At 50.2% G+C, this 4,758-nt stretch overlaps 1 protein-coding gene across 3 annotated transcripts in view; it reads right to left on the bottom strand.

The window, feature by feature from the left end:
- Pnoc (prepronociceptin) overlaps positions 1 to 4,228 on the bottom strand; it is a 27,023-nt gene extending 22,795 nt beyond the window's left edge. The window contains exon 1 of one of the 3 annotated variants that reach the window (XM_008828134.3): positions 4,023 to 4,228. The gene's annotated coding sequence lies outside the window, so the exon portion shown is untranslated. Of the gene's footprint in view, positions 1 to 3,767; positions 3,882 to 4,022 lie in introns of those variants that run through there. The other 2 variants (XM_008828133.3, XM_008828135.3) reach the window with 2 other exon arrangements.
- Positions 4,229 to 4,758: the final 530 nt, after the last annotated feature.

Below are 4,758 nucleotides of genomic sequence, written 5' to 3' on the forward strand. Positions count from 1 at the left end.
TATATATATATATATAGTAAGACTTATTAAAGTACAAATTAAGAAAGGTAAGCTTTATGGGAGCTTACCCATAGAGGAGAGGGCTCAGTGGTAAAGTGCTTGCTACACAAGCATGAAGACCTGAGTTCAGATCCCAGTACCCATACAAAAGGCCAGGAGTGGCAGTGTGTGCCTGTAACCTCAGTGATGGGGTAGGGGCCAGAGACAAGTAAATCCTGGGGCTTGATGTTCAGCCAATGTAGCCAGGCCCCAAGTTCCAGGTTCAGTGAGATGCTGTCTCAAATAAATAAGGTGGAAAGTGGTTAGAGGAAGACACCTGATGTTGAACTCTGGTCTCCACATGTGCCCGTAAAAGGGAGGGAGGGAGGAAGGGAGGGAGAGAGGGAGGGAGGGAGGGAGTGAGTGAGCAAGTGAGAGAGAGAGAGAGAGAGAGAGAGAGACTAAGATTAAAAAATTAACATCTTGAACTGGAAAGATGGCTCAGTGATTAAGAGCACTGGCTGCTCTTATAGAAGACCTGGGTTTGAGTCCCAGCACCCATATGGTGGCTAACAACAGTCTGTAACTCTAGTTCCAAGGGACCCAACTCTCTTCTCTCCTCCAGGGGCATTGCACGTCACAGGTGCACATATATATACATATACATATATTTGTATATGTATATATGTCTAGGTGTAACACTCATACACATAAAATAAAAATAAATAAATTTTAAAAATCAACATTTCAATTTCTAGAAACCCAGTAGTTAGTCCAATGGGCAAGCCCCTTTGAAGACCAGTGGTCTGGGCTTGTTCACAGTTTGTGACTTTGACTATGAGTTGGGAGAAAGCTGCTTGCTTGCTGACAGCTCTGTACTCCTGTCGCATGCGCTGTGCAGCTCCTACCAGGCACTCCACTCATGTTCTAGCTGGATGAATGGAGCAATGAATGGGGCATCAGGATTGGGAACGATCACAGGAGAGAGGGGAGGTTGTCTGTGAACCTCTGCAGGCTGCTGAGCCCTGGCTGCTTGGCAGGGAGGCAAACCACGCACTCACCAGCCTGGCTCTTCCCTGCTGGCCAACCTGCATTTGTAGGAAGTCAAAGCAGCCGCCAGGATTTCGATAAACCTCACACTCACAGAAACTCAAGAACGAAAGTGGTTATATCTACTGAGAGTGATGCTCAGAAAATGAACTTGTGTTTCCCTCTGCTCCCCGAATTGATGTGCCCCAATTCTCAGAGCTAGGGTTTGTGGTTAGAAGAAAGGCTATGTTAGATGGCGGGAGCAACTGTAGGCGTTGAAATATCAGTGTTTAAAGATCAAGCTCGCCTAAGGAGTTTTCAGTAATTCAAGCTGCTGAAATCTGGATGATGACTCTCATTCTCTGAGAAGGGCTCATCCCTTTCCTAAGGTACCTGATGACCCAGAACACAGGAGATTTAAAGATTCCTATGAGCTCTGTGAGCTGGGGACTTAGGAAAGGAAGTCACTGAACAATGGCATTGCAAATACACAAGGCAAAACTGACCCTCACATTCTCTCTCTCTCTCTCTCTCTCTCTCTCTCTCTCTCTCTCAATATATCTCAGTCTCTCTCTGTGTGTGAAATAAGCATACAGCCAAGTTTAGCTAACTGCCTGCCATCCAGTAGATTTCAAGAGATGTCAATTTCTTGGCCCTTTTTTTTGTGCTTTTGTCTCAGCTGTCTTCAAACTCCGGATCCATCCAAATTCTTTCTCTCTCCCCACCTACCTGAATCCCTGGAGGAAGTACCCCTCCACCAAATTCCTCCAGCACTTACTCTCTGGGCCACATAGTGTAGGAATGATCACACTCTGTCCAGCATTACCTGCAAATCGCTTTCTGCCTGTTTGTGCTGTGTATGCCTGCTCTGCATTTACAAGCACTGCTAACCTTAAGGGCAGCATGCACGGGACCCGGGATGGCTGCACTGGGTCCTATCCCTGCCACATACTGACATTACATCATCAAATCTCTGAACTTCAATTTCTTCAACTGTAACTCTGAGATAATGATTTTTGCCTTCCAGGGCTGTTGCTGGAGATAATGGGTGCGAAAGTGCGCAAATCATTGCCGAAAGTAAAGTGCTGTTATTATCACCTCCGTTGAGTCTATACAGCCCCTGCCTTCTCTGCCTGGTGGGGTGTAACTGATAAATACTTGATTGATTGAAGATGGAATTGCTCAGTGACAGCTCCATTCTTAGGCTGCGCTAACCTCTAATCCTGCAATTACTTCCTTCATTGGCAGTGAAAAACCTCTTGTTTCTACAGCCCTAAGTGCCCTCCGTCTTCAGCTGATTAGGCTAGGACAGCTGTATCCCGGGGGGGGGGGGGGAGGACAGAAATATGCCCCAAGAAGTTGACCCTAGGCTGCGCCATCATGCCTCAGACAGACAGCACCTGGTATCACCTGGAAAGGTGGGGGCAGCCTTGGGGGGCAGTCGCTGGGTAGGAGACTCTGCAAGCCCAAGGAACATAAAGCCTTTCTGTTAAAGGTATCACGGCATTGATGGAAGCTTGTAGAATATTTCCCTGCTAGGCTTCATAAATGAGAAAAAGGAGGGTGTGTGTGGCAGCCACCCACAGGCAGCGAGAAAGCCAATATTCTCTTTGGGAGGTTTTGATAAGAAGCCGGCAGTTACTTTTTTCCCCTTCTTCAATGAAAACTCTGGTTTGGGCTTGCTGGCAAATGCCGTGTGAAGCTCATCTTTTATTAGTCTGCCGAACAATGTTATTGGTTATAATTGGGGCAATTATGAGCTGCTGGAGGAAGCTAAACACAGATGTTTAAGCCTTGGAATCAGGGTATTCAAGTCCAAAGCAGCATGCTTTAAATAGCCCCGTTCCCGAATCATTCTGCCTTACTTGAAATCCCCCCCAAACTTGTCGCTGTTCAAAGGGAGATGGGGAGAGGAGAGGATGGATACAGAGGGAGGGGAAGCGAGACACACGACGGCTCTGGGGAGACGCACAAAGAGAGGAGGAGGAGGAGGAGGGAAAGAAGGAGGCCGAGGGAGAGCAGCAAGAGTTTAGATGCTCTTTGTGACTGTGAATGAGAGTTTCACACGACCTGGGCAGAGACCTTTAGGAGGGGCAGATGGGCAGCAGGGCGAGTAGGAGGAAGATGCCAAGAAATAAAGATCTCAAAACAACTCAGGACCTGGAGGACCAAGGTCATGGCTTCAGAAAAGCCCATGAAATTTCCTTTGCCGTCCAGCCATGTGCACAGGTGGAGCTCAGCCGCAGGCTTTTCCCCACATCATTAGCCATTTCCATTCGGATGTGAGAGAACTCAAATTTGAATGGCATCAAGTTCAAGGATACCTTGAGAAGCAGCTTGTGCAAAGAGCAGGAAGCCACAGAAAGGTGCCAGGGGCTGCCCGGGGCCACTCCCAATGGCAAGCCCTCCTCCCTCCGGTGCCTGCTGCTTGCCTCCCTCTCTCCTGTGGCCACCTCTTCCATGTATAGGCGTCACCAGGTAGGGACCACAACTGGGAAAGCAAAACTTTTCATTTCCAAGTTCAGCTTTCTTACATATCTCTCTTTGAGGTTGACCAACCTTCAGCCCTCCCCCTTCCCTACCATCAGAACACTGGGAAATAAGATGAATGAAGCCATAATCTCACAAGAGGCCAGCAGCAGCCACAGTGGACAAAAGACAGAAGCCGAGGAGCCAGCCGGGCTGCCTTGCTCTCCGCAGAGGCTCCAGGCAGAGTTAGTGCTGGCTGGCTGGTACTGGGGGTCACATGCAGTTCCTACCTGACGCTGTCCGTCACAGGGCTCCCTCAGATGCAAGGCTTGTTCCTCCGTGTCAGCCACACCAGCATATATATCCTTCCCCCACGCACAGCCCTCCCCTTCCCTGCCCACCTCGATGACACATGCCTACGCTGACCCCCTTCATCAACCAAACAGCCCAACTACAGTCCTGCCCGGCCGGCCCCCTCCCCTGCTCTGCGCTCAGACTTGTGACACGCCAACCTCCCCATCAATCCAGCCTCCAGCCTGCTTCACCTGGACTCGGTTCAGTCAGGATCCCTTAGCTGCCTCTCTGGTTGCTTCCAGAGGCACTGCGAGGATGGCCAGCCGGGAAGATCGGGCAGATCACTCACAAAAACAGACTCCTGGAGACCGGATGAGACAGACCCCAAATCCTGGAGTCTTCTTCAGTAACCTTTCTGCTTGAAGAGAGAGGAACAGGCAGCAGGCAGGAGGGAGGGGAAGCTGATGCCCAGTTCCCACTGGCTCAGAGAAGAGCTGAACCGAGTCCTCTTAATGTCCTGGTCCCACTGGGGTGGCAAGGGCCAGGACACTTGGGGTGGCTCTGGAGGTGTTTCCACAGGTGCCCACAGCATGGTGCAGAATGCATTGCAGAGCACAGGCTCACAGGGAGCAGCAAAGATTCTGGCGTCTCCCTTCTGTGAGCCTCAGGTCCTCCTCTGTAAAACAGGTGCTCCACCTCTGGGGTGGCTGGGAGCAGAGCAACGAGATTCTGTCTGTCTGGGACACGGAGGACTTTTAATAAATGCTAGTGTTGTGTTCTCCCCCATCACATCCTATTTTCATGCCAACTGGTGCCACCCGAAGTCTCATGTCAGCACCTAGGGTTACAATATGAGGGTTTCCAGCTGCTGCTGCACCCTAGGGTGTTGGAATCTGGTGAAGATACCCTAGCCCTTGGTGTGGAACCTCTCTTCTTCTCAGTTTAGGCAGAGAGAGGTCTGCAGACAAGGTAGCTCCCAGGCAGCCA

Source organism: Nannospalax galili, unplaced genomic scaffold (genome assembly GCF_000622305.1).
Source record: "Nannospalax galili isolate Female #2095 unplaced genomic scaffold, S.galili_v1.0 scaffold612, whole genome shotgun sequence".
Taxonomy (NCBI): domain Eukaryota; kingdom Metazoa; phylum Chordata; class Mammalia; order Rodentia; family Spalacidae; genus Nannospalax; species Nannospalax galili.